Genomic DNA, 23,330 nt, shown 5'->3' with positions numbered 1-23,330 from the left:
CAGTATTCACAGGCTGACAAAGAGGGCTGTTGGCTAGAAAGGCTTCCAACCAAACTTTACCAAAAATTCAAGATACCCTATCTCCTACAGTTCCTTAATAATTTCATATACCATACCACACCACACCACATCATCTGGAACTTTCACCAAAGCCACTATCATATTGACTCATAAGAAGGACGGAGATCTGCAACATTCTAAAAAAGAACCGATCTTTATAGGTAATAAATACGGATTAGAAAATCATGGCCAAAAGTCTTGCCACTTACTTAATCCTCAATGTTCCCTCCTTTGTCCAACCAGAACAGTGAGGTTTTATGAAGTGCATTTCCTCTGCATCCAATGCTAGAGTTCTTACCAACAATAATTCCAAAGCAGAGATTGATGAACAAAACACTTGATATGATATAGAAATGGATGCAGAGAAATCCTTTGACAAAGTAGAATGGTCATATCTGGTCAAAGCCTTGGAGTACCATAACATCTTTAAAACTTTCACGCACTATGTTAAAACCCCCATGCCACTCCTTAAGCCTCAATCCTCGCCAATGGAATGCTGTGTGAGAAATGCCCAAACACTGAGCAGATCTATGGACTGCAGCAACTAACATTCTGTCAAGTAAATGTGTACCAACTACCTCTCCACGTAATACGTCTCTGATATATACCTATGATATGATGAAGATGAGTTTTTATGAAACCTGCTGGTTTCCTTGTAGCACTTACAATGTACATGATTTTCTTAATTACTCTTTTCATGTTCTTGTTGATGTCTCTGCGCAGTGGGGCACCTTTGTTCACGCAAGAGCTATATCAGCTACTTAATAGTTGCTAGCATGGAACTCTGCCATAACGATGCTCATATTAAAAAAATAATAATAACTAAATTCAACTTAGTGTAGACGATCGGCATAATTACCACCTCCTCTCCCACGATAGCCATAAATTCTGGTGAACCTGGTCCTAGTCCAGTTACAGAGATTCAGTGATAGAATTATGGCATACTTTTCAAATGTCATTTTCTTGCTGACCGTGGCTTCTGGGGGACCTCATGAGGCTTCTAAATGTAAGCTTAGAGCATCTGAAAAGAAGCAAACTTAGGGCCACATGTACATAAGGATTTACCGGTTGCAAACAGAGAATCAGACCTGTGTGACACCTAATGGCCTTTTGACATGCATTAACCCTAGTTTGTGAATCGGTAACCAATTACTGAATCACAAAATAGGGTTTGAGAGTCGATATTAGGAAGGGGTGTGCGAAGGGTGTCCTTTCCTATTAGCAATTCGCAGTGGGATGTATGAATGTTTTGCAACCGCAATGCAGTTGCAAAACATTTGCATTTTACTGCCTACTTCAAGTAGGTGGTAACCCAGTCACAAACAGGAAGAGGTCCCCAGGGGACCCCTTCCCTTTTGAGAACAGTAGCAAATATGAGTTTTATGAGTAGGCAGTGGTCCTACTCTTCATTTTTCTTTTTGAAATGCATCTCGTTTTCCGTTAAGGTAAACAGGATGCATTAAAAAAAATAGTTAATTTATTTAAAAGCAAACGCAGACATGGTGGTCTGCTGTCCCGAGCAGGCCACCATCACTGTGTTTTTAGCGATTCCCAATTGATCACAAATTAAGACCTGCCTCATGAATATTACTTGAGCAACTAATGCCCCCTTTCTGTTGAGTGAGTGGCCTGGTTCTTTTGTAGAGGAAAACATTCCATGAGAGTCACCAGATGTATTCTAATTGACTTCACAGGAATCAGTCTCCAATGCCATCAATGTGGAACTTTCTGCTCATCTAGGAACTGACTCTTTTTTTTAAAGCTACAGGAGATAGAAGATGGTCTAATTCTAGTGTTATCTTTTGAGGGTTTGCTTATTCAATCCTCCCAGAAGCATTTTGCCAAAAGACGTTCCAGACACTTAAAAAGGTATTAAATAAGAGTAAATATTTCTTCCTGTGCATCATTGCATCAGCTACACTGAGCATCAACCTGGGATCAATTAGGCATCAACACCATGTGGTAAGCCGAGTTCAGACAACTCGTTTAGTAAAGGCTGATGAAAGTTCTTCGTACTGAGCAGTCAAATCACCACTGTATTCACCTTCCACGCTCAGCACTCATCTTCATCCACTTCCACTCACAGCTATCCACTACAATTCACATTATCCCTTTTCCCCTTTTCTTCAGTACTACCCACTCTTCCCTCTCTCTTGACCTTCCTAGATCAGACTTTTGTTGTGAATTCTCAAGGATACCAACAGATACTGGCATCACTCATTCTTGGGAACTTTGTGGTTCTGAGGTAGTGCTATCCAAGATCCCCCAAGTTCCTCGCGGGAAAAAAACTGTTTCTTTGCAGAGGCTGCTGCACACTGCTTGGATAGGGGTTCCAGTGGTATGTCTCTGAATATCCAATAGGGTGTGAATCCTTTCAGCATAGTGTACTGTCAGTTTCTATGTGGACTAAGGGCCTGATATAGGTCTTGCAATTTGGTCTGCATTTGCATTTCCGCTGGATTCCCGCCTGCGGCTAGGCAGTCCATCCGCCCAGTTTGGATGTTGGTGGGTCTGTAGGTGATGGTCCATCCAAGTGCCACGGTCTCCGACACATTTTTCTGTCTGTGTCGATGCCGTCATAGACAAAAGAGTCATGAATAATTATCTTGCTTACACATCATGATCGGGTATGTTTAATTAAGGCATAGAAGTTAACATTTACTGTTGTAGGAAAAAACCCACCCCTTTCCCGTGCACCAGCACTCCATATATATAAATGTCTTGTTTGCGTTATATTTGGTAAATTGTGTTCTTTTGGTGAAACTGTATTAAGTTTGAGAACTCACTGTATGTAACTCAGGCTTGGGTGGTAATAATTGCAAAAAACATTTTTTGAATGTCTTGCATCTTTGGTGTAGCACAAGCGTTGTATTGGATATTGTGGCGTTCACAGCAGTACGAACATAACGACATTAATGGTAGAATTCTACCGCTACCGATCTCAGCGGTAATTTGCCTCGACAAAAGAAGCGCCTCTTCGCGTACTGTCACGCTGGAACGTGACAATACGTGATAGGCGCTCAGGGTGTGACTGACTGGGTTGCGGCGGGCCTATAAAAGCCACACCCATCTTTCCAGAAGGTGCTAGCCTTCCGCTCGCCATCAGACAGGAACCACAACTCGTGAAAACCTTCAACTTACCAGATTACTGCACGTCACGATTCTGGAATTCTGGCTTGGATTTTCTTCTTACCTCTCACCAACAGCAGAATCTGCAAAGAAAGAAAAGAGAGAAGATCAGTAACTTTAAATCTTGTCTTTGGCGCCCCATGCAAGAAAGGCATCTTGTTGAATACTTATTTTAAGAAGGGCACTCAGACTTGTTCAGGGATTCTGCTCAGACACAGAACTGTGCACAGAGACCCAGGACACTAGTGAATTGTGGTGGACCAAAAAAACTCACCTCAGTACCTAGAACCCCTAAACGACTAGCATCAGTGTCACATTAGCTCTTCGTCCTTTAGCAAAGGTACCAATGATTAGACAACCCAGAACATGCGACTTAGGTTACTCTCCAGTATGGCGGGAATCAAGAACACTCTTTCGTTATATTGTCATACCAGTCCACAACATGGGTAAAAAAAGATACACGATAAAGTTTAAAATATTTATTTTAACGCCGTGCTCTAGTATGCAGTATTTTTGTGAGCATAAGCAGACATATGATTAACAATAATACGATCAGCATGGTTACAACTCCATGAAACATAAAAGGAGAAATTATATTATAATGATGGTGGGAACAGGTTATATAGCACATAGTATGCCACCCTCCCTAGCTAGGAACTATGTTTATAAAATATAGAAGGTCTCTTAGGCTTGAATAGGGAACCCATACCTCCAAGATCAGCAGAAGTGAATCACATCCGGATCTGCTTTAGCTCTCGGTCTCTCTGGAAATTGGCTTCCTTTCAGAGTGTCTAAATCATGCATGCAGTGTGATATTAAAGATGCCAGGATTCCAGCTAGCTGCAGCTGCGTGCATGAGAAGATCAGCCTGAACAACACTGAACATTATTTTGATAACCATGGAGGCTTCAGCACTCACTGTGCAGACTAAGGTCGAGCTGTAAGTCTAGGGACATTAAAAACAAGCCATTCTCATGTGAAGCAATTCACGCAGCCTAACTTACAACAACAATTACATATAGTGTTGTGTGCAAAAGCAGCAAAAAGGTAAAATGATGTTTAAACTTGTAATATGCCTATGCTAACATAGCAATGTGCACAAGTAAGGCACAGCCCTCACTACACACGGAACAAGAAATACTGAGACGTAGGCCAGACAATCTCTGCTCGCATGTAGGCTTTATTCCTAAATAGAAGTTCCCTTTAAAGATGCCAAAGAATAAATATAGAAAACTAAAACACTACCCTAAAGCAAAAGTTAACAATCTACTTGTTGCTTCACAGGTCCACAACAAGAATTTAACCACGTCCAGTATCCGTCCCTCCTCCCGATATTTCTAATTTAGAACTTGATTGTGAGTTAAATCACATTATTATTAGTAAATTGGGAAGTTGATCCCTTGCGTCCCTGCGAAACCTTTATTACGCCAGTACAAGCAAGATACGGTAAGAGACTGCGTAGTAGCTTGACAAAAAGCGGGGGTTGAAGGGAGTTCAGCCCATTTCTCTGCCTGGCAAATTACGATGTGCTATCCTGCCGGCATAACATTGGTGGGTAAACCTCCACAACTCGGTTGGGGGTTTCAAATAAATATATAGGTAGAATGTTACCTCTTTCTTTTTCCACTTTCATTTCAGCAATGAACCCAATCGTCTAAGTCCTTCCTTTGCTGCTGCTACTTAATCACAAGGCAAATCAACCTAGTCATTGCCTAAATCGAAGGTAAGCTTCTTTTTTACGTGTTTCCATTTGAATTGTCTGCTTTGCATTAGCTCTGTATTCCTGCTCTTGTAAATCTCTCCTACAAACAATATATTGCTAATGTGTATTACATATGTGTGTAATGTTGGCGGTGTAAAAAATGAGTTTTTTTCACAATTGCTGCAAGCTGCCGTCATGATATTGGACACACACAAAAATGTACATCAATCAAGAAGTGTCTATACAGGTGTGTTTAATTTTTTTCGTTAACTATAAAATTATAAACAAATTAATCACATTATTGGAATAATTTAAATGTAATATAATGTTGAAATCAATGGGCATTTGAAACTTAAATCATTTCATATATTTAAAGTCAGATTTAAAGTAATTTTCTCTCCAAAGATACCACACAGGGCCTCCTAGACTTTTTGTTTTTTGGAGGGGAGTAGAGGACACTCATAAAAAATATGAAGGTCGTTGGCTTTGATGAAATCACACCTAGGACATTTAGGAGAGAAAAGTGGAGAAAACTGGCCTCTTCCTAGCAGGAGTGTAGTATAATTGATTGAGGACAAAAAATTGTTCTTTTTAAGATTCGCCTGCTTAGCATACTTATATAACAACTTCAGAGAGGGTTCATATAGATCTTCAGAACAAAAAGTACAGTTAGGCAACAACGCAAATATTTAGTGCAACAATACACGCAGTAACAACCAACTACCAGATCTTCCTTGGTTTCACAGGAAAGAATCTTTATTTGTTTTCGTCACACAGATTGTAAATTGATGTTACAGGACAGCTAACGCATTTCGCCCCACAGGGGGCTTCCTCAGGGCACTTTCCACAACTGTATACACGTGGATAGATCTACTCTTCATTCCAATTCCAGTAATAACTTAAAGCTACTTTATCAAAGTTGAGATGTGACAATCCTGGCCGAGGTGAAGTCTACAGGAAATAACTTCTGGCAAAGCATCTTGTAGAAAGGATTCGCATCCACTGTGTTTCTTGTAACAGAAGACGATAATTTGTATAAATTGCACAATAAAATATCCAAAGGTCAAACGAGCGCGAGGAGTCAATACGATGGTTGACACCCACGAGGCATAGCGGTCCAGCCTCGTTGAGAGCAAAGTCTATCCGCGTCAATCCACGTCGACCTCTTCACGAAAACGCACAAATATAGATCTTCAATGTCACATTCCAGAGGTACTGGCTTCCATATTAGATATTGAGAGGGGCAATCCTTCTCCTCCACCTCTAAAGACTTTTTATACCATTTGGAGATTTCCTTTCTCTTATGGTTGACGTCTTGAAAGGATTTCTCCACCTCCCAATCCCCATGTATTTCTCTGTTCTCTGCTGCAAACCAGGAGGTTAATTGCTTGTATTTAAATCTAGAGAGGCAGTTTCCAATCCTAGCTCTTAAAACCATGGATGAACCCACTCTGATGATACGAACTCCGAACATAATGCAATACCCGCTCTTTTTATTGATGTTGCAAGCCTGTACTTAAAGCATTCCGGGGTCCCAGGGGATTCCCAGATTGGGGCAAAGTCGGAATAGTGCCCTATCCCCAATCTTCTTCTGACCATATACCACAAACTAAGAGCGGCCTCCAGTACTTTCAGCCACACTTTAAAGTATCTTGGTGCCCCAAATTTATATAGGAAGCCCTCTTCACCATCCAGCCCTGTCATTTCAGCCAAAAGTCTGCCCCAAGATGACTCATCTGGTTTCGTAAGCAGCATCCATATATTTTTAAATTGAAAAGAAATAAAGTACCACTTAATATCCGGAAGGGCCAACCCTCCTTTAATAAGCCTACGCCTCAATTTTTTCCAAGCCAATCTGGCACCTTTATAGGCCCACATAAAACTCATGATTTTACTAATATGTCAATTTCTGGAAAAGTGAGGGGGATGGTATTAAAAAGATATGTTAGTTTAGGAAGAATAATCATTTTGATTAAGTTGACCGTGCCATATATAGTTAAAGGGAGGTTCTTCCACCTAGTTGATAGGTGGTCCACTTCTTTTATGGTCCCATTATGTTTATCTGTGGAATTTTCTTAATATCCTTGATGATTATTATACCTAGATATTCAAATTCTTGGCTTGTTCTCTGAAGATATTAAAGCATGACGTAAAACCCTTGTTTACTAGAATTCTAGCAGAAGCCCTCTGATAGCAATTTATCAAAGTCTGAGTAAAAATGGGCCAAACGCCCATTGCCCTTAACACTTCCCAAAGATATATCCCACAAACTCTATTGAGGGCCCTGGCCGCATTTAATGCTAATACGGCCAAGGGCACGGATCGGACTATAGCCAGATCTATATCGCCAATCAATTGTTGCGTTTGTTCTTGAATGTATCTTTTAGGAATAAATCCTTTCTGGTTTGTGTTAACTGTGGAGCGATTTTGACCAATCTCCCTGCTAGAATGCTCATAAAGATCTTATAATCGGCGTTCAGCAGTAGGGGGAACATGGCGGCCGTCAGCTAAGCGGCTGCTGGCAGACAGTCCTCGGCGTGTTCCTGACCTCTGAGGGGTTTCCCCGCACTCAACAACGGCATGAATTGTTAGCTCTACCTTATTGATGCTTTGGGGCGACTGGTGCCTCTTCTATTTGTTGAGCCTCCCTTTCTTTCCAGGCCCAGTTTCCTGCTCTTCTGCTCCGATCGTGGATGGCTCCGGGGAAAGACGCCGGCGCTCTGTACCTCGCGCTCGGAAGGCGTAGCCAGAAAGGTGGAAGAGGTGTGGCGCCGCGGCCAGGGCGACTGACGCTGGAATCTGGGGATCAGGGTTCGATCCCCGGCTCCGGTGGCAGGTTAGCCCAGCACCATGTGACTCTGGGCAATAGCTCGCTTAATCTTCCCGACGGCCCCCAGTGCCTAGAGACCCTTAGGGGTGATTGTGCGCTTTACAAATGTGGATTATGTAGAGTGGCGTCGAAGTAGAATTGCCTTCTACCTGGCCCGGGCTTCGAGTGGTAGAGTCAGCACTGGAGCCCTGCTGAGGTGATCAGGCTGCGAGTGGCTCACGGCGGAGGAGCAAGCTTATAGTCTAAATAGTACAGAGGGTTCCCCGAGGTTTGTTGGGGCACACGAGTGGAATGGGGTGGAGGGAAAGCGGTGGGAGTCCGGGGTGGGGAGCATTGGGAAAAAACCTCAAGAATTTCCTCCATCACATTTTCAGTCTCAGGCGGTCTGTTTCGGGCTTTTTCCATTAGGTATAGAAACACAGGGAAGGCCTCTTACAATAAGTGAGATCTTGCAATGGGAGTTGGCGAGCTAAAATTCCTCCCGTGGACTATGAATGGGTTGCGATGCCCCGAAGACAAAGATTAGTGATGAAATATTTGGAGCAATGCCCCGCCCAACTATGTCTAATCCAGGAGACTAATTTGAGCAAACTGGAAAGTTGTTCCGTATTTGCAAGGTATTCATGGACAACATACTTTTGCACCTCAGAACAGACAGACCACTGCGAGGGAGTGGCTATCCTAATCAAACAAGGGGCGGGGTGTACAATCACATCAATAACAAGCATTTGCAATGCAATAGGTCTCGCATTAGGAACGTTTGAGCTATTGGTCTTGCAAATGACAATTTTTTTAATTTATGTGTTGGTTTTGAAAATAGCTAAATTAATAGCTTTGTCATTTACAATGCCAATAGTTATAACTTTTGCAAATGTGACACCTATAACCTGGGGTTGCGCTGAGTGATGCTGTGGTGGTGCTGAGTGGTGCTGTGGTGGTGCTGTAGTGGTGCTGTGGTGGTGCTGAGTGATGCTGTGGTGGTGCTGAGTGGTGCTGTGGTGGTGCTGAGTGGTGCTGAGTGATAATGTGGTGGTGCTGAGTGATAATGTGGTGGTGCTGAGTGATGCTGGGGTAGCGCTGAGTGGTGTTGTGGTGGTGCCGAGTGATGCTGGGGTGGTGCTGAGTGGTGCTGTGGTGGTGCTGAATGATGCTTGGGTGGCGCTGAGTGATGCTGTGGTGGTGCTGAGTGATGCTGTGGTGGTGCTGAGTGATGCTGTGGTGGTGCTGAGTGATGCTGTGGTGGTGCTGAGTGGTGCTGTGGTGGTGCTCAGTGATAATGTGGTGGTGCTGAGTGGTGCTGTGGTGGTGCTGAGTGGTGCTGTGCTGGTGCCAAGTGGTACTGTGGTGGTGCTGATTGCTATTGCTGGTGCTGTTGCTGTCCACGGCCGGCCGTGGTCAGCAACAGCAGGGGTGAATAATTAGGGGGGAGGAGAAATGCCTGAGGCTGAGCGCACGCTGGGGGAAGCTTCAGATGCCTGTGGGAGAGAGGCTGATGGCTTTGATGTGGACGCGCAAGCCTTTGATGTGAAGCTCGTGCTGGAGAAGCTTCATGCTTCAAGAGGTCACATGCATTGTAACAATTCCGCCTAGGAATGCTTGTTCAAGAGAGTTTGTTCCCCTGCAATAGTCTCGAGCTATTATTTCCTGCGGAATTTAATAGTCGAGACCTAAAAAACACATACATGAAACAGAGAGAGAAGGATAGTTTGACTTGTAAAGACAGGGAATGAGTGAAGAAGAGCTGCAGCAGTAACCAGGCAGAGAGATGTGCTGAAATGAAGCAAAGACACAGGGGGAGAAGAAGAGCAGAGAGAGGAGGTGCAGAGATAGTGAGAGACAGACAAACAGTAGGAGAGAGGGGGTGGGACAGCAGTGCACAAATAGATGGCATATAGGAGAGAGAGATGGCAAGAATGAGTACAAGACCAAGCAGATGAACAGATGGAGAGGGGGGAGAAAGGACGAGGGAGACATGCGATAAGGAGGAGAAGGAGAGAGACAATAACTAAAATGGAGAAGCGGCTACAGCTACAAGAAAGAGGAAAAAAAGGAGGAGTGTGATCGGATAGAGTGCGAGGGGGAGGAAAAAGAGGGGACAATACGGCGGGGTAGAGAGAGAATGGAGGGGACAGAGAAAAAGAAAGGGAAAGCGTGAGGGGTGGAGGAAGAAAGAGATCAGGGGCTAGAGACAGTGAGATTGTGTGACTGTGCGAGGGGTGACAGGCAGATAGAAAGAGACACAGGATAAGGAGACAGGGTGAGAGCGACAGCAAGAGGCTGAGAGCGACGTCACAGGTGGAGGGTGCGATAGAAAGTGAACGTGTGTGTATGGGAATGGGAGGGAGGGAGAGAGAGAGAGAGAGAGAGAGAGAGAGAGAGTGACAGAGAGAGAGGACCATCGAGTGCTGTAGTGAAAAGATAGGTGCCTGGACGCTTTATATGTACATCCGTCTCATTACTACTGCAAACACAAAAGTTTCACATTTTTAAAGCACGTGGATGGATGACAGCCAGCAACACATGATTGGGGGTAGGAGGAGTGTGTGTGTGTGTGTGGGGGGGACACACGACATGAAGGGTGGAAGCAACACGGGTTGACCAGAAGCTACACGGATGGCATGTGTGGAAAGGGAAGAAGCAGAGGGCCTCATGCCCAGTAGTCTGAAAAACCGGGGCCTAAGCGCAAAAACTAGCGCTACAATGCCCGTAGTACAAATTACCTTAGTTAACCAGCATTTAAAAAGCTGATTAAAGCTGATTATAAGACTGAACAACTCGGGTAAACAACTATGTAATAAGATTGCAGTAATGTCTAAAAACATCTGGTCAACTAAGTGCCTGTATAGTGAAGTAAGCCAACATTTCGAAAAGTGAATTGAGAATGAAACCACGGATGGGTCACAAAGACTAATTTAAATAAACTGTCACATAGTTGCTAATTACACAAAGTCCTGTGCCAGTGAAACGTAACGAAACCAAGCTCACTATCTTACTTGCCAAATAAATTCCCGGTACGCCTAAGGGATCAAAGGGCAGAGAGGATTACTACCCGCCGGTGGCTCCGGTCCAAATCAGAAAGCCAAGCGGCCCCAGTGGTGGTGTCTATTTCACGTGAGGAGAGACGCGTGCACTTCGGATGCGCAGCTCTAGTTCAAGTTCAAGTTCAGGAATTTGTATAGCGCACTACTCACCCAGAGGGTCTCAAGGCGCTTGGGGGAGGGGTGCATTATTTATCGAAAAGCCAAGTTTTAAGTTCCTTTCGGAAAGAAATGTGGTTCTGTGTGAGGCGGAGGTGAGAGGGGAGAGAATTCCAGGTCTTGGCCGCCAGGTAGGAGAAGGATCTTCCTCCCATGGTGGATCTGTGGATGCGCGGAACTGCGTCGAGGGCTTGATTGGAGGATCTTAGTTGGCGGGTGGGTGTGTAGAAGGACAGTCGTGTGTTGAGGCATTCTGGTCCTAGTTTGTAGAGGGCCTTGTGTGCGTGGGTGAGGAGACGGAACGTTATTCTCTTGTTAACGGGAAGCCAGTGGAGGTCTTTCAGGTGACCGGTAATGTGAGCTTGGCGAGGGATGTCCAATATGAGTCTGGCTGATGCGTTTTGGATGCGTTGGAGTTTTTTCTGTAATTTGGCTGTGGTTCCGGCGTAGAGGGTGTTTCCATAGTCCAGTCGGCTGGAGATCAGTGCGTGGGTGACAGTCTTTCTTGTTTCGGTGGGGATCCAACGGAAGATTTTTTTGAGCATACGAAGTACGTTGAAGCAAGAGGATGAGACGGCGTTAACTTGTCTGGTCATCGAGAGGGAGGCGTCTAGGATGAAGCCTAGGTTACGTGCGTGGTCTGTGGGTATGGGTGCTGTGCCCAGGGCCGATGGCCACCATGAGTCGTCCCAGGCAGAGAGGGATGATCCTTGGATGAGGACTTCCGTTTTGTCTGAGTTAAGTTTTAGGCGGCTGTTTTTCATCCATTCGGCAACTTCTTGCATGCCTTCGTGAAGATTGGTTTTGGCGGTGTTAGGGTCTTTGGTGAGGGAAAGGATCAGCTGGGTGTCGTCAGCGTAAGAGATGATGTTAAGGTTGTGTTGTCACGCGATGGATGCGAGGGGACTCATGTAGACGTTGAAGAGGGTGGGACTGAGTGATGATCCTTGTGGTACTCCGCAGATGACTTCGGTGGCCTCGGATTTGAATGGGGAAGTCGGACTCTCTGGGTTCTCCCGGCGAGTAACGAGATGATCGAGTCCAAGGCTTTTCCTTGTATGCCGATGTTGCTGAGGTGTTGTATGAGGGTGCTGTGACAGACTGTGTCGAAGGCGGCGGATAGATCCAGTAGGATGAGGGCGACTGTTTCTCCGTTGTCCAGTAGCGTTCGGATGTCGTCTGTTGCTGCAATGAGGGCGGTTTCGGTGCTGTGTTTGGCTCGAAAGCCGGACTGTGAGGTGTCGAGGGAGTTGTTGGATTCAAGGAAGGCGGCGAGCTGGCTATTGACGGCTTTTTCAATGACTTTGGCAGGGAATGGGAGGAGGGAGATGGGGCGGTAGTTCTTAAGTTCAGGGGGGTCTGCTGTGGGTTTCTTCAGGAGGGCGCTGAGTTCGGCGTGTTTCCAGCTTTCTGGGAAGGTAGCGGAGTTGAAGGAGCAGTTGATGACATCACGGAGATGGGGTGCGATGATGGAGTCTGCTTTGTTGAAAATGTGGTGGGGACAGGGGTCGGTTGGCGAGCCTGAACGGATGGAGTTCATTAGACGGGTGGTGTCTTCAGTGGTGATTGGGTTCCAGGCGCTAAGGTTGTTAGAGGGCGGTTTAGGTTCGGAGGTGGGTGGAGTGGACTGTTCTTTGGAAATGTTCTCAAAGCTGTTATGTATGTCGGCGATTTTGTTGTAGAAGAAAGCGGATAACGAATCGGAGAGGTCTTGGGAGGGAGTAATGTCGTTTGAGGCTGCGGTGGGGTTGGTAAATTCTTTGACGATGTTGAATAGTTCCTTGCTGTTATGGGCGTTGTTGTCGAGTCGGTCCTTGAATGCTGATTTTTTGGTGGATCGGATCAATTGGTGGTGTTTGCGGGTGGCTGTCTTGAAGGTGGTCAGGTTGTCAGTGGTTGGGTTTTTTCTCCATGTTTTCTCGAGAGTACGGCATAGTTTCTTGGATTTCTTAAGGACATCGTTGAACCAGGGGGAATTTTTGCTGGTTTGGTGGTTTTTCAAGGGAGCTAATTCGTCAACGCTGTGAGTGATCCATTGTTTGAGTTTGGTGGCAGCTTGGTTTGGGTCCGATGAGAGGGCGGGAGGGTTTTGGTTGAGCGATGTGAGGAGTTGGTCGGTGGTGATTTTGTTCCAGTTTCTTCGCGGAATAGGTTGTGGGGGGTTGTGGGTCGAGGTAGTTTTGTAGCTGAAGTGAACACAGCTGTGGTCCGTCCAATGGAGATCTGTGGTGTGATCGAAGGAGATGTGCTTGCTGGAGGAGAAGACTGGGTCGAGCGTATGTCCGGCTACATGGGTGGGGGTGTCAACAAGTTGTTTGAGTCCGAGATTGGCCAGGTTGTCCAGGAGGGTGGTGGTATTGTTGTCGTTTTTCTTTTCCAGGTCGAAGTTGAGGTCTCCCAGTAGAATGTAGTTCTCGGAGGTGAGGGCATGTGGGCTGATGAAGTCAGTGATGTCTTCGCTGAATTGTTTACGGGTTCCTGGTGGTCTGTAGATGAGGGTGCCTCTAAGTGTGGTCCTGGGGTCGGTGTGGATCTGGAAGTGGAGGTGTTCGGCGGATGCAAGGTTATCGTCGAAGGTTATCTCTACAGACGATGGATGCTAACTATAGCATGCAAGGTTATCTCTACAGACGATGGATGCTAACTATAGCATCACATGACTGTGAAAGGCTAAAAAGGCATAGTAGAAAGACGGACTGTATGGAATGAACAGATATATTCAAAAATAGTTACTAAAAGAAAAATTGTAAATGAAAAAAAAAATGTGATGGGCATGTAAGTTTGGTAAGAAGTATATAAAATAGCGGTGTTGATATACTACAGAGCATGTGTGATTACAGGAGTGACTGTCGAATCAAAAGGCACACAGTATATACGTAAACACTGTATGTTGGCGGACAACATCTCAGGTGCATTATGAATCATATTGCAACATTTGATCTATAATCAATGAAGGGTCTAGTTGTTAATAGCATAGGTTGCTGTCCAAACTGATGGCGCACAGTATACATATAAAACTGGCACGTTTGTATAACACATTCCAAGTACTTAATGGATCATGTGACAGCATATGTTCTGTAATAACGGTATGGTCTTAGTGTTTTAAAAAAGAACAGACGTTCAGAAAAGGCCACATGAATGAGTTAACAAACCTTTTAAAACCAGTCTAAGCGATCGATGGATGTAAATTACAAGCTCTTGGCATTGCTGTGGAGAGGGAGGGAGGAGAAATGCGACGGTCGAGGGTGCTGCAGGTTCCAAGAGGGTGCCTGGCGTCAAGGGCGGTGTGCCAAATACACTACCACCGCCCTCCCGTGACCCATGGTGACGATCGCATTTACCATACAAGTGCAGTAACCTTGAATCGGCAAGCCTCCTAAACCAGGAGTAACCGGGAAGGAGCAAGCTCTTCCCATTGCACTTTTTTCACTTTTCACATTCACGTCCCTAGGTCAGGGTGAGCCTTAGGGTGCTCATACCGCCAGGGTTTAGTTCACTTTTACGTACTGACGAATGCCTGGTAAACTTACACCGTTTTAAGGCAGAAACATGTTGACTGATAGTAGAAGTTTCGGGAAATAACCAAACAATTAATTTTGAACTATTTCCCTACACTATATTTTAATTATGTCCCAGTGATCAAGTAATAAATAATTTTTGATACACTTAAGACATTTTTATCTTTCATCACCACTAATTAGTTTCACTTCACGCCTTTACTCACACAAAAAACACGCTGCACAGTAGACCTGGCGTCGCAGCACACTGGAGAGGCACTCTGCCTCTTCAGTGGGGCCCGATGATGAAGCATGTCATCAAGGGCTAGGATGAGGGCGACTGTTTCTCCGTTGTCCAGTAGCGTTCGGATGTCGTCTGTTGCTGCAATGAGGGCGGTTTCGGTGCTGTGTTTGGCTCGAAAGCCGGACTGTGAGGTGTCGAGGGAGTTGTTGGATTCAAGGAAGGCGGCGAGCTGGCTATTGACGGCTTTTTCAATGACTTTGGCAGGGAATGGGAGGAGGGAGATGGGGCGGTAGTTCTTAAGTTCAGAGGGGTCTGCTGTGGGTTTCTTCAGGAGGGCGCTGAGTTCGGCGTGTTTCCAGCTTTCTGGGAAGGTAGCGGAGTTGAAGGAGCAGTTGATGACATCACGGAGATGGGGTGCGATGATGGAGTCTGCTTTGTTGAAAATGTGGTGGGGACAGGGGTCGGTTGGCGAGCCTGAACGGATGGAGTTCATTAGACGGGTGGTGTCTTCAGTGGTGATTGGGTTCCAGGCGCTAAGGTTGTTAGAGGGCGGTTTAGGTTCGGAGGTGGGTGGAGTGGACTGTTCTTTGGAAATGTTCTCAAAGCTGTTATGTATGTCGGCGATTTTGTTTTAGAAGAAAGCGGATAACGAATCGGAGAGGTCTTGGGAGGGAGTAATGTCGTTTGAGGCTGCGTGAGTGGAGGGCTAGACGGGCGCCATCTTGAGTTAGGCTCGGACCCGGCTGGACCCGAGTTAGCGGTCCAGCGGAGGGAGGGGCTGTGACTATAAATAAACATGCACTTTAAGACGCGCAGCGGACACGCGCAGCGGGCGCGCCGTCTGCGCGCCGAAGGAGCGCCAAAGGAGGGCCCGTCTGTGCCCGTCCGTGCCTCGGACGGGCCTAGGGCCAACCCCCTTACCAACACTCCTCGGCGCCCTGTTAACACAACCATTCGGTACTCTCGTGCTCTCCTTATGACGCTGAAAGCCTGCTCCTGTCTGTGCAATGCCTCATGGGAGGTGGCAAACAGTGCATCCCGGGTCTGCCAGGTGTGTAAATACCGTTTTCAGCCCACGCCTAACCCTTTGCCTCCCCGCCCTGTGGCCTCTTCACTGGTCCACGCCGGTTTGATTAATGCTAGGTCACTGGTCAAACATGCAGCAGACATTTTTGAGTTGCTGAGTGACAATCAGCTGGATCTCCTTTTCATAACGGAAACCTGGCTCAAGGATACCTGCGCCCCCTCTGTTGAATTGGCCGTTCCACGCGGTTTTAAAATTGTCAGATCTGACCGCCTTCTAGGACGAGGTGGGGGGATAGCAGTTGTCTTTAGAGAACAGTGGACCTTTTCTTATGACTCCCAACAACAATTGCCTGAAGCCGAGATGCTCCATTTTTCCTTATTCTTTAACGCCCACTCTTCCATAGGCGGCACGCTGGTCTATCGCCCTCCAGGCCACGTTGGTAACTTTGTGCAGGTCTTAGAAGAATTGATAGTCCCTCGGATTTTATGCCATTCCCGGTATCTTCTCCTAGGGGATTTTAATATTCATGTTGATAGCCCAGACCTACCAGAGGCAGCTCGCCTTGCAGAAGCTCTCTCTATGGCCCAACTAAGGCAATGGGTAGCTGCCCCAACCCACTTAGGAGGTCATATTCTTGATCTGGTATGCTCTAATTTTGATATCACTATGACTCATCCTGAGCCAGTAACCTGGTCGGACCATAAGCTTATCAGATTCTCTTGGCCTCTGATAACTGCTGCTGTGATCCACCCCCAAATTGCCCATACACAGAAGATTAATCTCAACACCCTCTCTGAGGGTCTTGCTGCTTCTCGCCCTTCGCTACCTTCTGATATCGAGGCCGCAGCCAACGCATTTAACTCATGGGTGGAATGCGCAACCGCTGCATCTATTAATAGTAGCCGGGTCTGCAGACTCCGTTCTACCCCTTCCAAACCCTGGTTTTCCCCTGCTCTCCGAGACCTTAAATCAGACTGTAAAAAGCTGGAGAGGCTGTGGAGACAAGCCTATCTTCCCGAGGCAAAAAAGGATCTGCGGGTTGCACAAAAAAAGTATTATGCTGCCATCAGATCGGCCAAACGCAGCTATTTTGCAGGACGCATTAATAAAGCAAACAACAACAGTAAGGAAATCTTTACGATTGTAAAAAGTTTTGTGTCCCCCTGTGCATCACAACCTTTGTTGCCTGCTTCGAAGGAATGGTGCGAAGAACTATCTGAGTTTTTTATTGAAAAAAATCGCTAAAATTCAGGAGGACCTACAAAATGTGTGTAATGGCCCCACACCATCTCTAACCACTCTGCGTCCTTCAATGCCCCCACGTACTGAGCAATTGGTTACGTTTACTCCCCAACTAAAATCTGACATCACTTCTATTGTGGCTGCTCTAAAATCAGGATCTCCCTCTGACCCTTGCCCGGCTAGAGTATTTGCGGGATTAGCGGAAACATTGGGAAATGAGGTTACTCAGCTGATCAACCTTTCGCTCCGTACAGCTACTGTCCCTGCTTGCTGGAAGCAAGCCAAACTGCTTCCATTGCTAAAAAAAAATGGATTAGATCCGGCCACGCCGTCTAATTACCGGCCTATATCTCTGCTCCCAGCTCTTGCAAAGATTTGCGAAAAGACTGTCTTTAAGCAGCTGGATAAATTCGTTGAGTCAACTGAGGCCCTACATCCAGCTCAATCCGGATTCCGGGCCTCCTATAGTACCGAGACGGCCTTGGTCGAAATCTCAGAAGCTATTCGGGAGTGCCTTGACGGAGGTGGCAGAGCGGCTCTGATTTTATTGGACCTCTCTGCTGCCTTCGATACGGTGCCTCACTCCCTACTACTCGCCAGATTAGCAGATATCGGTGTCACTGGTCCAGCATTTGACTGGCTGACTTCTTACTTGAATAATCGTACCCAACAGATCTGGCTGCCCCCATTTGCCTCCACCCCTAAGCAACTTTCCACAGGTGTTCCCCAGGGGTCCATTTTAAGCCCCTTGCTTTTTAATATTTATCTTACTCCGCTGATTTATCTCGCTGAACAACTAGGGGCAAAAATTATGGCGTACGCCGACGATACGCAGCTTTTGTTCACCTGGCCTAAAGATAATTTAGATACGTCGGATGCCCAACTTTGTTTGTCCTCTGTTTTTCAATGGCTGGCACACGCACAATTAAAGTGCAACGAGAGTAAATCCGAGGTTCTGCTGTACGGCTCTTTTCCTGAGGATTTTAGTGAGCGTCTCTGGCCTGCTGACCCCCCCCCCCCAAAAGCCGCATCTGGCCCAGTGAAAAACTTGGGAGTCTGGTTTGGTAAGAACCTTAAGTTCGAGGACCATATAAAGAAACTCACGGGGGTTTGTTTTGCCACCCTAAAAACCCTACGTAGGTTCTTCCCTCTCCTTCCACAAGAAGCAAAAGAGACAGTCATCCGTGCCTTAATTCTCTCCAGGCTAGACTACTCGAACGGACTGTTCTGTGGATTGCCGGCATACCTGATTCACCGCCTTCAGGTCATTCAGAACGCCGCCGCCAGGCTCCTGTTTAATGCACCTAGGCGCTCCAGTGCCCGTCCCCTGCTTTGTGCTCTCCACTGGCTTCCGGTCGCCCACAGGATTTTGTTTAAAATTCTAGTGTTGGCCTACCGAGCCATCCATCAAACTGGCCCTGTCTATCTGAGAAAAAGGTTCTGTTTGTATGTTCCTAACCGCCCTCTACGATCGGCCAACATGTGCCAGATGTCTGTCCCCAAATTTAAATATTGCAGACTTGGCGGCCAATCAATCTCGGTAAAAGCAGCAAAATCCTGGAATGCCCTTCCCCTCCACTTAAAAACTGCACCGTCTCTTAATGTTTTTAAGAAAGGACTAAAAACTTACCTTTTTAATATTAAAGCTTAATTTTTTTTTCTGCTTCGTTTCTTAAAATTTGTCCTTTCCCAGTCTGCTCCGCCTTTACCGCGCCAGGATACTATTTTTTAGTAATAGAGCGCGTTATAAAAGCCTTTAATAATAATAATAATAATAATAATAATAAATAATAATAACCAGGTTGGTGAGTGAGGGCTTTCTTAACTGACCTGAGTGAGGCCAGTTGTATTTTTCTTTGCTCCAAGTGTGGTTCTTTGTGTACCATATGTGAGAAGTTGGCCTGGTATATGCTGCTCACTAGTTCTAGTGATCACCTTGTACCATGCCAAGCTATGGTGCAGGTTGTAAAGTCAACCTTATAGACAAGCTATCCTAGGGGTAGCATGGACTAAGCAGTCTTAGGCTAAACTCTGTAAAGGCATGTGAAGCAAGCTGTTTTACCATACACAATCCCTTTGAATACCAAATGAAAGGACACCACACAGATATATATTGAAAATATATATAGATTTATTTCTACAAATATCCCCTATACTCTTTATGAGCACAGAAGCAAATGCGTTAAAACAAAACACAGTTTAAATATACAAAGTTGCACAATTATGGATGAGCCCTAGGGGCCACCTAAACCATATACAAAAATAGTGGTATAAAAACCGCTATGGGGAAAGTGAAGAGGCCTAGGGCCTGGGGAAGCGCTGGAGCTGATCGGGACTAGCAGTGAAGAAGTCGGGAAAGGCCCGCGGGACTCGGGTGCAGTGCGGAAAGCGCACGCAATACCAATGCAATGTCACTGGTGCGTAAAAGTTACAAAGTTAGTTATTAAGGAACCTTCCGAGTGACCTTGAAGGATGAAACTTTAGACACAGACACAAGAGGTGTGTACCAGTGTGGGAACACCGGCGGAGCTGAGTTACCTCACCCACAGGAAGCGGGTGCACAGGGTCGAAGTAGTGTCGGGTTTCGTCACGCAGGTCGATGGTACTTGGAGCTGAAGATGCTGCAGGCGGCTCGATGTGAAGAGTTCCGGTGGATCCAAGGGTGGATCTGAAGAGGTGAAGACCTGAAAGCAGAGGGGACAATGTTCAAAGTCACTAGCCAGTGACTACCGTGGAACCAGGACGGAACCAGGCGATGTCGGGTGCAAACAGGTGATGTCGTGAAGATTGTCTCTGCAGCCACGTGGACACGAAGAGGTCAAGGACGTCCAGGAGTCGGTCACGAGCTGTCCCACGTAGGCTCTCGCTGATGGCGGTGTCGGCAACTTGATTGGAGAAAACAGGCCTTGGCTAAAGCAAGCCACGCAGGAAGTGATTCAAGCTTCTCACTCGGACCAGCAAGGTCAGAGCGGCTGCTCCTTTTCAGGGGAGCAAGGGCCAGTCTGGAGCAACCAGACCAGCGGTGTAGTTTGTCGTTTTCGTCACCAAGATGGCCGCTAGCCACGTGGCAAGTGGCCGGGATGGCGCGTCAAGTGGCACGGTGCAAAAGGGCCCCCCGCAGATCGTGGAGATGCTGGGGGGCTGATCTTCGGTGCAAGGGCTGCTCGAGGTTGGGGCTTCTTAAACCCCAAAGCACAGCATCGAGGGTGCCTCAGGTGCTGCGCAGTCAGCTTCTCGGGGGTCTTACAAGAGGTCTGGTTCCACGTCTCTCGGTGCCTCCACGGGTCCCTTCTTTGCAGGGACTGTGGATCGGACTGTGAGAAGTCTGGGAGTCTGGGTCTTGTCAGGCTCTGGGCTCGGGCTCCGGCGGGAGGCGGCGGCAAAGCAGACGTCGAGTTGCTGGTTGGTGCCTGTGTTCACAGGGTGGTCACTCCTTGGCCACAAGGGAGATTCTCTTCCATCTTCTGAGCAGCAGAATGTCGAAGTCCAGTCTTCTTCTGTATTTCAAGTTGATTCAGGATGATCTGAAGTCTCAGGGCACAGCTCCCACTCTTATTCGAATCTGGGGGGCCGGATCACCTACTAGGTCCCTCCTCTGGGTGGAACCAGGAAGGGGGGTGGTTACACCCCCTTTCCTTTGTCCAGTTTCGCGCCAGGACTGGGGCTGGAAGGCCCCAACACCGGTTTGAACTGGCCTATGCACAGGGACACCTTGTGTGCCCCAGGCATGTCTGATTCTATTCAGCCCTGTCCTACCCAATACACAAAATCCTGTCTGGGGTGGTGCTAGCACCTCCCAAGGCAGGAAACCCTTTGTCCAAGCTGCCCTCGCTGGAAGGACTCCCAGCAGCAGGAGGTCAGACTTGTGTCTGCAGTGGCAGCATCCATCTTGTGATGCTGAGGCTCTGTTTAACTTTAACCGGGGTTCAGGTTAGGTACATGTCGTGTCCCTCTAGAAGGGTGGAATGCTACCCCCGTCGCCAGAACTGGCGAGGGGGTAGTATTCCAATTCGTATGACACCTTACTCGACATGTTTTGATAAAGCCAAACCCAAGATAGCATTTAACCGCGAGGTTCATAATGCACTTAAGAGTATATGGTATGGCAGTATCATGAAACAGCTAAAGGACATGGTTCCGAAATCTGCAGACAGGCTCAGCTCATGCCAGAGCACTATCTCACATATTTCCAAGCACTCTGCCTCCAGGATTGATGAGGCCTTCCATAGGAGTGACTGATAGGAACATATGTGTCCATTTTAGGTTAGGTATAGGCATACTACACCTAAGTAAGGGGTGGTTACACCGACTTACCCCAGCTGAGTGATCAGCCAGTTGTGTCAAATATGGAGGCCAGGGGTGGCATAATACATGCTGCAGCCCCTGGTAGGCCTTGGAAGCACCTATGCCCTGGGTACCTGGGTACACTGTTACAGGGGCCAACAAGGTGAACCAGTTCCAATGTCGTTATGCACCTAAAGTGCATGGGTAACAATTTAGAGAGAGAACAGCAGGCTGCGGGTCTGATTAGCAGGCCCACAGCCACATTAAGTCATAAACCAGTGAAGCAAAAAGCAAACATTTGGGGTGACCATAGGATAGCAGACCCTACTCTCCTACACAACCCCCCCCCCCAAACGCAGGGACATTAGACTAACCTTGACCAGTTGCGGCTTCATGTTCTAAGTGGAAGTACCTGGAGAGACCATCTGCATTACCATGGTCAGTCCCTGGGCGGTGCTCCACTGTAAAGTCCATCCCCTGTATGGAAATGGACCACCTGAGCAGTTTGGGGTTTTCACCCTTCATCTGATTAAGCCATAAGAGGGGCTTATGGTCAGTCTGAATCTTGAAGTGAGTGCCAAACAAGTATGGTCTCAACTTCTTCAGGGCCCACACCACAGCAAAGGCCTCCCTCTCAATGGCTGACCAACGTTTCTCTCTGGGGGTCAGCCTTCTGCTAATGAAAGCAATGGGCTGGTCTTGACCATCTACATTAAGTTGTGAAAGCACAGCTCCCACTCCCAACTCAGAAGCATCTGTTTGGACAATAAACTCTCTTGAGTAGTCAGGACTCTTCAGGATAGGTGCAGAGCACATGGCCTTCTTCAGGTCATCAAATGCCTTTTGACAGTATTCTGTCCACTGAACCTTTTTGGGCATCTTTTTGGATGTCAGATCATTAAGAGGAGTCACAATGGACCCATAGTTCTTAACAAACTTCCTGTAGTACCCAGTCAGGCCCAAGAAAGCTCTGACCTGAGTCTGGGTAGTTGGAGGAGTCCAGTCCTTGATGGTCTGAATCTTACTCTCTAGTGGTTGAACTTGGCCTCCACCCACAAGGTGGCCCAAGTACATAACCTTACTCTGCCCTATCTGGCACTTGGTTGCCTTGATAGTGAGGCCTGCCTTTTGCAGAGCCTCTAGCACTTCCTTCAGGTGGACCAGGTGATCCTCCCAGGTGGAGCTAAAGACAGCAATATTGTCCAGATATGCTGCACAAAAGTCATCCAACCTTTGGAAGGTGGCAGGTGCATTCTTCAAACCAAAGGGCATCACCACAAACTGGTAATGCCCACTTGGGGTAGAAAATGCTGTCTTGGCCTTAGACTCCTCAGCTAACCTGATTTGCCAGTAGCCAGCTGTCAAGTCAAATGTGCTCAAATACTTGGCAGAAGCCAATTTGTCTATGAGCTCATCTGCCCTTGGAATTGGGTGTGCATCTGTCCTGGTGACAGCATTGAGTCCTCTGTAATCCACACAGAACCTCATCTCTCTCTTTCCGTCTTTGGTGTGAGGTTTGGGGACCAGAACCACTGGGCTAGCCCAGGGGCTCTCTGAAGGCTCAATGACACCTAACTCCAGCATCTTTTGCACCTCAATCAATCAATCAGAGCATTTATATAGCGCACTACTCACCCGGAGGGTCTCAAGGCGCTGGGGGGAGGAGGTCCGCTACTGCTCGAACAGCCAGGTCTTGAGCTGCTTCCTGAAGGCGAGGTGGTCCTGGGTCAGGCGGAGGTGGGTCGGAAGGGAGTTCCAAGTCTTGGCGGCCAGGTAGGAGAAGGACCTTCCTCCTGTGGTGGCTCTTCGGATGCGGGGGACTGCGGCGAGGGCGTGGCTGATCGATCGAAGCTGGCGTTTGGGAGCGTAGAAGTTGAGGCGGCTGTGGAGGTATCCTGGTCCTTGGTTGTGTAGGGCCTTGTGTGCGTGGGTGAGGAGCCGGAAGGTGATTCTCTTGTTGACCGGGAGCCAGTGCAGGTCTCTCAGGTGTCCGGAGATGTGGCTGCGGCGGGGGATGTCCAGGATGAGTCGTGCTGAGGTATTCTGGATCCGCTGGAGTCTTTTCTGGAGTTTGGCGGTGGTTCCGGCGTAGAGGGAGTTGCCGTAGTCCAGACGGCT

The 23,330-nt window shown here is 47.2% G+C and overlaps 1 pseudogene across 1 annotated transcript in view; it reads right to left on the bottom strand.

The window, feature by feature from the left end:
- Nucleotides 1–23,330, bottom strand: part of LOC144828356 (uncharacterized) — a 79,968-nt pseudogene that overhangs the window by 5,609 nt on the left and 51,029 nt on the right. Inside the window, exon 2 of the transcript XR_013610431.1 lies at nt 3,202–3,272. The product of XR_013610431.1 is annotated as an uncharacterized LOC144828356 (transcript). The remainder of the gene's footprint in view (nt 1–3,201; nt 3,273–23,330) is intronic.

This window comes from Lissotriton helveticus, chromosome 4_1 (assembly GCF_964261635.1).
Source record: "Lissotriton helveticus chromosome 4_1, aLisHel1.1, whole genome shotgun sequence".
Lineage (NCBI taxonomy): Eukaryota > Metazoa > Chordata > Amphibia > Caudata > Salamandridae > Lissotriton > Lissotriton helveticus.
Note: the sequence above shows the minus strand (reverse complement) of the source record. Positions and strands in the feature narration are given on the sequence as shown.